Below are 13585 nucleotides of genomic sequence, written 5' to 3'. Positions count from 1 at the left end.
TGTGGTGGATCCCACTTTCCACTTTTTCCCTACAAAGACAAAAATAAAATAATTAATTTATAATAATCCATTATAAATGATTGCTTTAAATACTTTTATAAAAAGAAAAAGAAATTGTTATTATCTGAATGGAATTCATTTAACCATAACAATATCCTATATTAAATACCCAAAGCATTTAAAGCACCAATCTTCTTAAAGCACTTCAAAATAAATTTAAAAAAGAAAGCATGTTCTTTGAAATACTTTACCCACATCCTCATGGTAGGGGAGAGGAGCCAGAATGTGTGCACACTAACTTCATGGGTTGCCACATGGACCTGGATAAAACTTTGACTATTAGTCATGTCGATCGCTGACTTGGGTACCCCAAATCAAAAACTTACATGTTGACTCGATAATATGCCATGTGTGATATACCGATTCATTGAAGTGGTCAAAATTATGCCACTTCGGTGCATTGACCGAAACATGGTTGGGCTCACACCATTAACAATTCAATATATCCATCAGTTTCGAATGGGGTTGCCGCATGGCATTCTTCTACATGTCCACCCAATCCACCAATCTCTCCGTCCAAAGTTCCTACTGCTACTTTCAAAGTTTCCTTGCAGTGACATTAAATACACGTCACCTCACCCTTCATGCATCTAGCTCCTTGCACGTTTCAACCACAACAACATTCAATGCGCTTGCCTCCTCCCATTTCGAGCAGGCTGAAGTCGGTGTGTTTGTCACACTCTCTCTAGTCCTTGCTTTCTTTCACACCACATCCTGCTCGTGATGGCACTGAAGCAATTCAGAATGGCATCATAACGTGTGCATGTTTTGGAAGGTACATGGACTAGATTTCTCACCACTTTTCTTGGTTTCTCATTTTTATTGGGGTTTCATTTTTGCATTATTTGCTATGTGCTTCCTATTTCTATGGTGTTTGTAGGTCTGGATGGTGATGAGGACAGGATGCCAATGGTATGGGACTCAAAGTCGTCGTCCCCCTTTGACCCAAGTGAGGTTTTCTCCTTACTAAGGCCTACCAATTCCATTCTGTTTGTTTTTGGCATTTTCCTTTCCTCTTTTATGATTTTTTAATGCTTTTTTTGTCCTCCATTATTTCATTTGCATGTCTAGCAATGTTTGTGCAAGTCATTGTGTTTCTAAACACTAAATGATATGTTCATGAATACAAATACATGCAAAAAGGGAATCATAATCCTCTGTTCAAGCTCTACTGTAATTTTATTGGTGACTTCTCAATACAAATGGTTTTCATTTCGTGCATCACTGTTAATATTGTAGGCCTATATTCGATTTCGAACCTCCCTTGGCTAAAAAATGGTTATAAATTTTGATTTTGAACATCAGTGTTAATGGGTTTTAAATTTCACAATGAATGTTTGAGGGTTTCAATGGTTTCAATGCTTGAATGGTTTCAATCCCTTTGAATGATTTGCAGAGTTGATAAGTCGAGGGTTTCAGATTCACTCTGCGTATGGTAGGTTTTTAACTGTTGATGTGTATGGGTTTCATATTTTATTTTCTTGGTTTCCATCTCCACCATCACATTGCTTTAATGGTTTAAGGGTATTCAATTTCACCTGCATTGTTTGAGGTTTAAAGGATTTAGAGCATCACATTGCTCAAAAATGGTTATAAATTTTGATTTATCATCACTATTAGTGGGTTTTAAATTTCACCGTTAATGTTTGAGGGTTTGAATGGTTTCAATGTCTGAATGTTTGAAACCCTTTGAATGGTTTGAAGGGTTGAATGGTTGAGGGTTTCAAATTCACTCTGACTATGCTTTATTTTTAACTACAGATGCATATGGGTTTCCTATTTTTCTTTCTTGGTTTACATATCCACCATCACATTGCTTTAATGGTTTAAGGGTATTGAGTTTCACCTGCAATGTTTGAGGGTTTAAAGGATTCAATGGTCTCAAACCCTGACAATGTAATTGGTTGAGGGTTTATTTTCCACTTTGCCTATATTTTTTTTACACTATTTATCTTTAATTGTTTCCACATAAACCCCACCATGTAGAAGGCTTTTGGGGTTTCAAATGAAAAGTATTTTTTAAATGTACAATGGTTCACAATTTCACCCTCATTCATATGTTCTTCGTTTCCATTTCGAGCATCACATTTTCTTTTTGGTTTACAATTTCACCGGCATTATTTGAGGGTTCAAAGGGTTCAATGGTTTCAAACCCTTCAATGTAACTTGTTTAGATTCATTGAATGTACTTATTTGTTTCTTTACTAAATAGTTGCCATTTTACTTTATGTATTGTTAAGTGAGTGAACGACCAATTTCCTTTAATGTCTTAAAAAATAGTATAATTAATACTTGGTTTCATTGTTGAACATGTTCATTTCTTAGTTTTATAAATAGATGCCATGTTACTTTTATAATTGTGCACTTCAATAGTTGCCATGTTTCTTTATAAATAGTTGTCATGTTCCTTTATAAATAGTTCCCATGTTTCTTAATACTCGTGAACTTCCATAATTAAATACTTTCCATGTTTCTTTGTAAATAGTTGCCATGTTTCATTTATAAATAGTAAACTGTTAAATTAAATACATTAACTGTGAAATACAAACCCTTAAACCCTTAAACCCTTAAATATTAATAGTGACATTTAAACTCTTTAACACATTTCAACATGTCATTCATTACATTGGTTTAAGTGTATACAATACACCCTTCCTTGCACTGGCATTAACTACGTATCCTTTCTTCTTAACTATCACTCCTCCACATACATACATGCACACACACACACACACACACACACACACACACACACACACACACACACACATGTTTGTATGTACATACATACATACATACATATACATACATATACATACATACATGCATATATATACATATATCCATACATGTATGTATGTATGTATGTATATACACACACATATATATACATACATATATGTGTGTGTATGTGCATACATATATGTATATATATACATGTATATATGTATCTATATACATACATATACATACATACATACATATATATATACATATATACACATGTATATATATATATGTATACATATATATATACATGTGTATATATGTATATGTATATATATATATATATATACATATGTATATATATATATATACATGTGTATATATGTATATATATGTATGTATATGTATATATATATGTATATATATACATATACATATACATATACATACATATATATGTATATATCTATAGAGGTATACATAGATATGTATGTATGTATGTATGTATGTATACACACACATACATACATACATACATACATACATGTGTATGTATGTATGTATGTGTGTGTATACATACATACATACATACATACATACATACATACATACATATGTACATGTACATGTATATGTATATATACATATACATGTATATGTAAATACATATATACATACATACACATGTACATGTACATGTATATGTATCTATACATATACATGTATATGTAAATACATATACATATACATATACATATACATATACATGTACATGTACATGTACATGTATATGTAATGTATACGTATATGTAAATGTATATGTATATGTATATAATGTATACGTACATATACGTATACATTATATACATATACATATACATATACATATACATATACATATACATATACATATACATATACATATACGTATACATTACATATACATGTACATGTACATGTACATGTACATATGTATATATATGCATGTATATTGTTACATTTATATGTATGTATACATTTATGTATGTGTATTTATATGTATTTATATATATACATATATATGTATGTATATGTATATGAATGAGACTGTGTTCCTTAAACTGTATGTAAATGTATATGAATGAGATATGTATGTGAAACTAAAACTATATGGACCTGCATATGCATATATGTGTAGCATCATAAAATTGCGATCCTTGCAATTTTGATCGCGTTTAAGGTCCTCACCCTGGCGACTACATTTCCCTACTCAATTGGGACCCATCTCTGCATCATCATTTCAAATATTCTCCTATTCCAGCCCCTGCATCACCTTGAGACCCTATCCAGGCCCCAAAATAGGGTAGGACAGGGGCGTGGCACCCCTGTCCTCCCTCTTAGGATGGCCCTAAGATGGGTCCATCTGACCCTTGGACCTAATTTGCTTCTCAAAGATTTAAATTCTCCTATGTCAGCCTTTAGTGAGATAAAAATTGACTCTCTTAGGCTAGTATATGTTGGTAAACAGATTTGTCTTTCGTTATCTAATCAAATTATAGCAGTGTAAAACACAGGAAATCAGACAAATTCTCCTACCAAACAATTGGAAAATCATTTAATTGATTAACCTCTGAATTTAGGTACAACTCCCTCTAGTAAATATTCATTTGGCTCCAAATTACATACAATCAATGGAATACTTTTCACCAGAAAGCACTTAAAGGTAGTTGCATACACTAGTCAATACAAAATGAATGCAACTATTGATCCATATATAACCTTTTATATAAAGCCGACAGACTTCATATGATCACTAAAACAAAATGAACAAAGACTTCCGAAATAAACCTAGCTAATAACTTTCAGCGTATATAGAAAGTATAATAGCTCCTTCCTCAAAATAGACTTACACATAAATCAAACTTTGAAATCAAACACACAGATTTGAAACTGAAAATAGCTGTTAAAAAGATTCACATTCATAGATGATCCTCAACTTTCTTCATACACACAAAAAATAAATTTAGCTAATCTTAAAGACAGTCTTTTTCAAAAACATAGCGAACTTTGACAAAGTTATTACATCTGATACTTATAGGTCACCAGACCTAATAGTCTTTTTTTAAAACCAAAGTAAAATTAACTCATAAGAGTTAATGGAAATCAACCCTAACTACGATAACCAAATTTTAATGAAAATAACTAGGCTTGCTGGCAAACAACTGCCAGCAACGCTAGTCATGCAGTCTGCTCTGTTTCAGTGTTATCGCTCAGATTAATGTCTTGAACAGACACCATCACTGCCTTGGCCGCGCTCCACTCTCGATGTACCTTTGAAAACTCCTGGATTACCGTTACCTGCGGCAAACTGATATGAATAACCCTCTGTTTCCAAAGCTCCTTCTTCCTCTTCACCATTTGCACCTTATCTCTGTGAGAATCTAGATGATCGAGGCACACAGTGAGCATTGATTCCACCTTAGAGATCCTTGTAAAATCTTCCACAGACAAGGACTTCTCCATCTTGATCTGCCTGATGTGGCTGCCGAACTGATTAATCATCTCCATGGTGTCCTCTAGAGTTTCACCGTCTTCCTTAAGTAATTAAACATCCACATAGTGTAAGTCCTTCTGCATAGTTGCCCTTATGGCTATTAATTCACCGCACAGGCTCGTTGACTCATTATAACCTTGCTCAATAATCTGATTGCACCATTCAATACTCTCCTTGCAAATGAACATGACATCTTCATTCAGACTTGGCACCTGGTTTTCAGCAAGAAAGTTCATTAGCCAATAACGTTGAATATCCCGCATCTGCTTCAAAATCATGACCCATTTAGACTTCTCCTTCTGCCATGAGACCAAGTCAGAATCTAAGGCTTTGGTGACCTCATTGGCATCCTTAAAAATCTGGACCAAGTCAGTTATGTAATTGGTTGTCTGGTACATGATTGTGGTGAGCCATTCTGAGAAAACCTTAGCGATCATCCTGTTCTGTTGAACTTCATCAAGGAATTTTTGATTGCTGGGTGACTTTGGGCTAAAAGGGCATGAATGTTGAGATAATGGCAATGGGCTGTTTTGCAAAGCATGGATATATTGAGCCATTTGTGTTAAACTCTATTTCAACTCATCCTTTTCCCTCTCATCCTTCCAGGTACGGGAGATGATTCGCTTGGTGGAAGTCTCCAAGTGCTTAACATCCACAGCTCTGGTTCTGATTCCCAAATCTATTCGTTCAACAATACAATCCACTTTTGAAGCCGTAGCAGCATCTTTGTTAGGCTCAGGTCTAGCAATATCCATAGTCCAGTGCTTCGTATTTTCATCAAAGTCAATCATTGCCTCTGTTTTTAACTTTTTGGGCTTTGTAGACCTTCCGAGACATTTGCTTACGACATCCTCCATTGATACTGAAATCGGAACTACATTCCTTTTTCTGGTGATGGAATCATTTAGCCATTTTGGTGCTAGAGTTAGCTCTTTTGAGGACATGGACGAAAACCTTGCTGAGGATGGGGGCGTGGTATGGTCTACATGAGACAAGATCTCGAGTGTTCCTGAGTCTTGAAAAATAGTGTCAATGTCAATTGAAAGCTTGCCCGCTTTGGAAATAGGGGATGTCATTTTGCTTGGTGTTTCCTTTGGATCCAAATCCAGAATGAGGTGAGAAGCCGGCGGTTTGAAACCCTTCTTGGATCTCGATCTGGTTACCCGACCAACAACAGAAAACTCAACCCCGATGTTAGGTTTCTCCTCCTTAATCCTTCTCTGTGCTTTCCCTACATTAGAAACGGGAATGTTAGTCACAACATAAATTTTATTTGCAGTATTCCTCTTCCCAGTTTTGCTCCTTGAGCTGGTGGCTCACATTGGGTGAAAACGGTGACCCCTAAGCCAATTTTCTGTCCTTCCATTTACACCAAAAGTTCATGTCTGAACACTATCGCCCATCTTCTTGTTCCAATCTATTTCTGGAAGAGGTTCATCATGAACCTGTTTAATAAACTTAGATTCAAGTGTGTCCTCATCATCACTGGTGACACCTAAGGTATCCATGGGTAACTTCATATCATGAATTTGCTTCAAAGTTAGTCTAGACCAACCCCTTCTCCGTACTTCAAATTAATCTCGACAACCCTCCCAATAATCTTCCAACTAAGGAACATGCTGATCAAGTATTGCTTTCTTTACATACTGAGCAATGAAACCCCTACTGTCAAAGTTATCCCTCTTTACAAAGGACTTCAAATGGAACTTTTTAAATTTGAGTTCAAGGTTCAATGCATCGGAAACTGATCTACAACTATAATGTCCTAAATCAATGGGAAAAATCCCGCTTGTGTCAGAGTCCTCGCCATAATCTTTGGCAACGTAAGCAAGCTGTCCAGATACTTTGATCAATATGCAAGAGTCTAAGACGTACCTAGGAAGTCTAAAGGGTTCACCCTTAAATCCTCCAACTCTTAAATAAGTGAAATGACTGAACTATATGAAGAAACTACCATATATGTTGACGAGTTCAACTACTTCCGCAGACATTCTTCTGTGCAAATTTCCCTGTAACTCGAAGGTCAGCCTTCCAACGAAAACATCATTCCAATGAAGATAATCATCAACATGCCCTTTCAAAGTTAAACTAGGATGATACTCATAAATCCTCATGCTTTGAACCCATTTTATATGTGACAACCCCGACCACTCTCTCACATAGGCAAGCATGTATAGCGGATAGGATGACATATAAAAATTGGACATTCTAAGATAATTACTCAGACCCTCATGTAATCTTTCCGCAATAATAGTTCCCCAATCAATGAACCAATATTTATCCAGAGTAGCCTAGATGAAGAAATACATCCAGTCCTTCCAGTAAAAAGAGTGAGAATTACCTTTCACCCTACTCAACAGTATGACCACATCTCGGATTACTGGAATCAAATGTTCACGGGTTAAAGGTTTTGGTAGCCTTGAGCCCCCTTTTTGGAATTTTACCAGCCAATTCCAGGAAATCGCTGTTCTATAATATTGCTTCTTCTCAGAGAAGATCCTGTAAGATTTACCAATGGTCCAGTCTTCATAGGGTTCCCGGTGTGGAATACCCATAGCTCCCATTACCGTCTGTCTGTCAATAGACAACAAGATTTCACCATCATTTCTCCTTATGCACCTATTGCCCTTGTCATAATGATTCATACATTCTAAGACTAACTCTGGACAGGGAGTAGCAGTGGGGAAAGCAACGGCTTCTAATAATCCACTTTGAGCCACATCTCTCATCATGTCTGTGGTTGAATTCTTTACTCTCTCTAGAAAGACCTGTAATTCTAGTTGAACCAGGGCTGTGTCACCCAACTCCGGTAAAGAGCTTACAAGGGAAGATGAGCTCACCAATTTGGGTAAAACCCTCATCTTTTGGTTCGTGGTTTTTCCCCAAATTAACCCCAAGCAAAGAAGGAAATTGAAAACATAAACAAGCAGCTAAAGAACACCCAGATCTTTTTAAAACAAACTGCAACAATTTAGAAAATTGTTGAACATACCTTCCTCTGCTCTCTGTAAACCTCTATCACTGCCTAATTTTCCTGCTCTGAAAACTCCTTCTCAAAATCTTCTCACGAAAATAATAATTCCGATGAGACAAGTACTTAGTTTTAAAGCGGAGAAAATCTTACCCATCATTGCTAAAACTGCCACCATTACTCCTTGTTTGTGTGAAGTTACTTTGAAATGATTACGCTGCGGTATGCCTTAACCATTGAGTCACTTCTCTTCTGACATTGTCGATCCTCACACATACTTGTCATAAATGGCAGATTTCAAATCACTAGAAAAAGAATATTCCTTCCTTCGGTGGCCATCTATCATGTTTTGAGAGCTCGCGTCGTCACCACGTGGCAAGTCACACGCTTTCCAAAGAACCTAAACATAAAAATCAGAGCCTTGCGCGATCATCACAAAAAGACATTAACATGATGAATGTTGAACTTGAACCTTGAACCAAAAAGGTTCAAGTTCAAGGTTCAAAGAATGCGAAATGCCGGTAAGACTAGCAAAGCTTAAAGATGCACGGGAAGAAAGGATGCCCGAAATAACGCCCATTGAACTTTGAACCTTGAACCAAAAAGGTTCAAGTTCAAGTTCAAGGTTCAAGTTCAATGCAGTGAAAACTAACAAGGACCGAATGACGAGCAAAATTTAAACAAGTTTTCAATCGATGGACTAGACAAGCATGACTACAAAACTGGGACGCATATGGAATGAAAATTTGTATATGGGCCCAACAGTGGCTCTACATGGGGACTGGGTGTCGTAAGATATCAAGCAATGAATCACAGAATCTCTGGTTCGCAACATAATTGACTAAGGATCGACTTACAACAAAAATGAACACACCTAAACTAGCACAACAAAAATGAATAGGTACAAGCTAACAGGGGAAGCCTAGTTATAGTTGATACAATTTTAAATCTTGCCCATTATAAGACAGGGGAAGCTCAAAACCATCCTGATAAGCAAGTTTAAAAGAATTGGGCCCTTTTTCTTCGTAGATCACATGAGGTCCTTTCCACAACGACTCAAATTTGCCATGAGCACCTTTCGGTTCTCTTCTTTTATCCCATAATAACACTAGATTTCCTTTCATGAACTTCCTGGGCCTTGCCTTCTGATCAAAAATCCTTTTAACCCTCATCTGATGCTCTGTGATGCCGTCAACCAGCTTTTCTCTTTCTTCTTCAATTTTGGTTAAATACATGATCCACTTTTCAAGGCGGCTCTGAAAAAATGCATCTTCTATCACCGTCTGTAGTTTAGAAGCATCTAATTCTAAAGGAAGAGAGATTTGTGCACCAATACTATAAACTAGTTCAAAAGGTGACATCCCTATGACCCGTTTTGGTGAAGTTCGATCCGCCCATAGTGCTTCATGTAGCCTCTTATGCCAATCTCTAAAATTTTCACTGACTAATTTCCTCATAATATTGATCAAGTTCTTGTTACTTGATTCCGCTTGACCATTACCTTGCGGATAATAATTAGAAGCATGTGCCAGAGCAATTCCGTGGTCATAGAAAAATAGGCTCAATTCTGATGAAGAAATAATTGATGCATTATTTGTGACTATCTTCTGAGGAACTCCAAACCTGACAAGAATATTCTCCTTAAGGAACGTACACACAATTTCTAAGGTAGTTTTTCTTACAGGGATAGCTTCCACCCATTTAGCAAAATAATCCATCACTGTTAATATGTGAGTGTGGCCCGCACTAGAACTAGGATTCAAAGGACCAATAAAATCTAGTCCCCACTACTTAAATGGTTCTTTAATCACCACAGGCCTTAAAGGCAAGGCGACCAACTGGGGTTTACTAGTAAATAGCTTGTATTTCTCACACCTCGCCACCCAAGCATATGCATCCCGGAACATACCTGGCCAATAGTAACAATTTCTCAGGATTTTGTATGCAGTAACCGTAGAGGAAAAATGGCCCCTGCATGCTTCATTATGGAAAGTTTTCAATAGAGCTTCTTGGTGCGGTTTATCCACACATCAGAGAAAAGTGCCATCTAAACCCTTTTTATACAATATGTTATTTGAGAGAACGTACCTTGCAGCTTTCAACCTCAAATTCCTTTTCTCTCTAGGAGAAAGATGATCTGGACAGTCCCCATATGTAAGATAATACGCCACATTAGTGAACCAAGAATCTTGATGACCAACGAACAAAGTTAAAGGTAAATTGCTGTGCTCTTTGGACTCATTTTCCACCATCAATCTATAGAGGCCTTGTCCTCTGACCAGTTTAGTGGGCTTGATATCTAAATTGAATTCCTGTATCTTGGAAACCCAAGATGCTCTATTGTTGATGCCAACATCCTATTGAGTTAAAATAGCCTTTACTGCAGAATTGGGAACAAAAACAATTGCATGCGAGTGAAGTATATAATACCTGAACTGCTTAACAACTTTAACCACCACATAAGCATGCTTCTCTATCTGTGAGTACTTCAACTCATGCTTCTTCAGGGGAACACTCATAAATGAAATTGACACTTCCTCATTATCTTCACTTTTTTGTACCAAAATCCTGGACATAGTATGGTTTGATGCATAGCAATAAATAATAAAATCCTTATTAAAGTTTGGATTTACTAGGGTGGGCGCATGTGCAATTGCCTTTTTAATCTCTTCAAAAGCTTTTCTGCCCACTTCATTCCACTTAAAAGCTACCTTTTCACTCATCATATTCACAATGTACTTGGTAGTTTCAGCAAAATTAGGAATAAAACGTCTCAAGAAGTTCACCTGTCCAAAGAAAGACCTCACTCCATTTCTATTTGAGGGAAGACTAAGTTATTGTATCACCTTTACTCTCTAGGGATCAACTTTTACTCCTTCCTATGAGACAATGTGTCCCAAAAGTTTTCCCTCCATGACACCAAAGACATACTTTTTAGGATTTAGGGATACCCCATGCTCTCTGCATCTCATTAGAACTTTCCTCACCGCACATGATGTTTCCTTTTTCTGGAGAATACCGTTAAATCATCTAAATACACCACAATAATCTTATCCCTTAAATGTCCAAAGGAAAGATCCATCGCTCTTTGAAAAGTAGCTCCTGTGTTAATCAGCCCAAAAGGCATCTTGTTATAAGTGAAGGTGCCCCAGGGAGTTATAAAGGCTGTCTTGTGTTGATCGCGCTCCGTGACACTAATTTGATTATACCCAGAGAAACCGTCCAACATAGACATCATCTTTGATCTGGAAACAATTTGTAAAGTATGATCCATCGCAGGCAGGTGATAATTATCCTTCAAACTTGCTTGATTTAAATTTCTAAAATCAACACAGATTTGTATCTCGCCATTCTTCTTTCAAATAGGAACTATGTTCGCAACTCAGGTAGAGTGGTGTATAGGATAGATAATTCGAGCCTTCAACATTTTGTCAACCTCATGAAAAATCGCTTCTGCTACCTTGGGATTAAAGTTTCTTAACTTCTGTCAGAATGGATTAACACCTGGTTTCAAAGGAATTTGATGCTGAAACTTACCATCCCTAAAGTTCTTCAAATCATCATAACTCCACGCAAATACATCTTTAAACTCTACCAGTAAATCAATGAACTTCTTTCTTTCCACTTCTGAACAACATTTTCCCAAATTAACAAATTTAGGATCCTCATTGGTACCGATATTAATTTGCTCATACTCCACAGAGCTCTGAATCACAGGAGCTTCCTTATCCCTTCGCTTGACATACCCATCCTTCCTATCGAAGAGACGTTCAAGAGAAACTAAACCTTTTGGAATTTTATTTCCCTTTAACTACAACATCCCATCATGTGCTTCTTCTTGCATATCTGGAGAATACTCCTTACAACTCTCCACCGACCCTTCGTAAAACAAGGATGTAAAAATTTCAGTACATTGCAGAAAGTTTTGAATCTGTTTATCATTTTCGAACACCTGCGAGGATTTAGAATTATCTGGCACACTAGGTCTATAAACCAGTTCAACCCTATAAGTATTAGTTGTGAAATCTGGGTGTGGGACCAGCAAGGCTACAAATACCGCCAAAGAATTTGCCTTCAAATTAAATTCCCTAGGAATGGCTTCAATTGAAAAAGCATCAAAGGCCTTAATCTCATCCCAAACACGATTTCTATAGTGTCTTAATCTCTCATTTTTGACCGCAAATAAGCCCCTCACCTACTTAACAATAAGTTCTGCATCACCTTTCACCTTCAACATCTTGATTTGCAACCTCTTTGCTTCAGCCAGACCCAATAGCAAGGCCTCATACTAGGCCGTATTATTTGTGTTTTGAAACTCCAGCTTAAAAGAATAAGGAATGATCTCTCCGCGGGCGGACATCAAAACGATCCCAACACCTGATCCTGAAGATGAACAACTCCCATCAAATTCCATGGACCAAAGTTCATTTAACCTACCTGCACCTAGTAACATATTCTCATCTTGAGGGTCATTCGTTATCATGTAATTGCCAAAACCACAATCTTGATACAAAATTTGAGCTTTCGAATCATTAGAGGGAAAAAATGTGTACTTAGCCTTCATTTCAGGGTGCAAAAGGACTCTCTGTTTTCCAACCGAGATTATCGCTTGAGACCAGTCCATCTTAATTTCCCCTCCCATGTCCTTACAAAAAGTGTGACTCAACAACATACCATAGCTAGCAAGAATGTCAACCACTAGGATTGTCAACTTGATTCTCTTGGCGGGATGTGCTACTAAGGCGACCTGCGCATCTTTAATTTTCCCTAATAAAGGAACCTGCTTGGAGTCCATGGAGTAACACTTGCCAAAGGTCTTTGTTAGGGTCAAACCTAAAGCTTTTTCTACAGCCAAAGGCATGACGTTATCGGATGCTTCCGAGTCAATTATGCAATTACTCAACTTGTGCCCATTAATATATAAGGACACATAGAAAGGTTCTGGTTTATTTTCAAGGCTAGGTTCAAGGAGATCATCTTGCAAAGGGGGAGACCTTGATGAAATCTCAGGGGTTACTTGAGTAGGACTAACATCAACATGTGCTGGTGAAACAATATTCATAGGTGTCTGGGTTCCACTTGCTAAGGCATGGGCATCATCACCTTTAACAAATTCAACTAATCTATCTAGTTCTCGTGGGTTCAACTTCAAATACTCAGCCAAAGAAATCTAAACATGAGATGTTTTGCAAAACTCAATGATATCAAAAGGGTTAGTAGAAGAATCAGGACTTAAAGGAGCAACATCTGGAACCACTTTTGACATACCTCCATGACGGGTTAAGATTTCTTTT

Source organism: Cryptomeria japonica, chromosome 1 (assembly GCF_030272615.1).
Source record: "Cryptomeria japonica chromosome 1, Sugi_1.0, whole genome shotgun sequence".
Taxonomy (NCBI): domain Eukaryota; kingdom Viridiplantae; phylum Streptophyta; class Pinopsida; order Cupressales; family Cupressaceae; genus Cryptomeria; species Cryptomeria japonica.
This window is presented reverse-complemented; position numbering follows the sequence as displayed.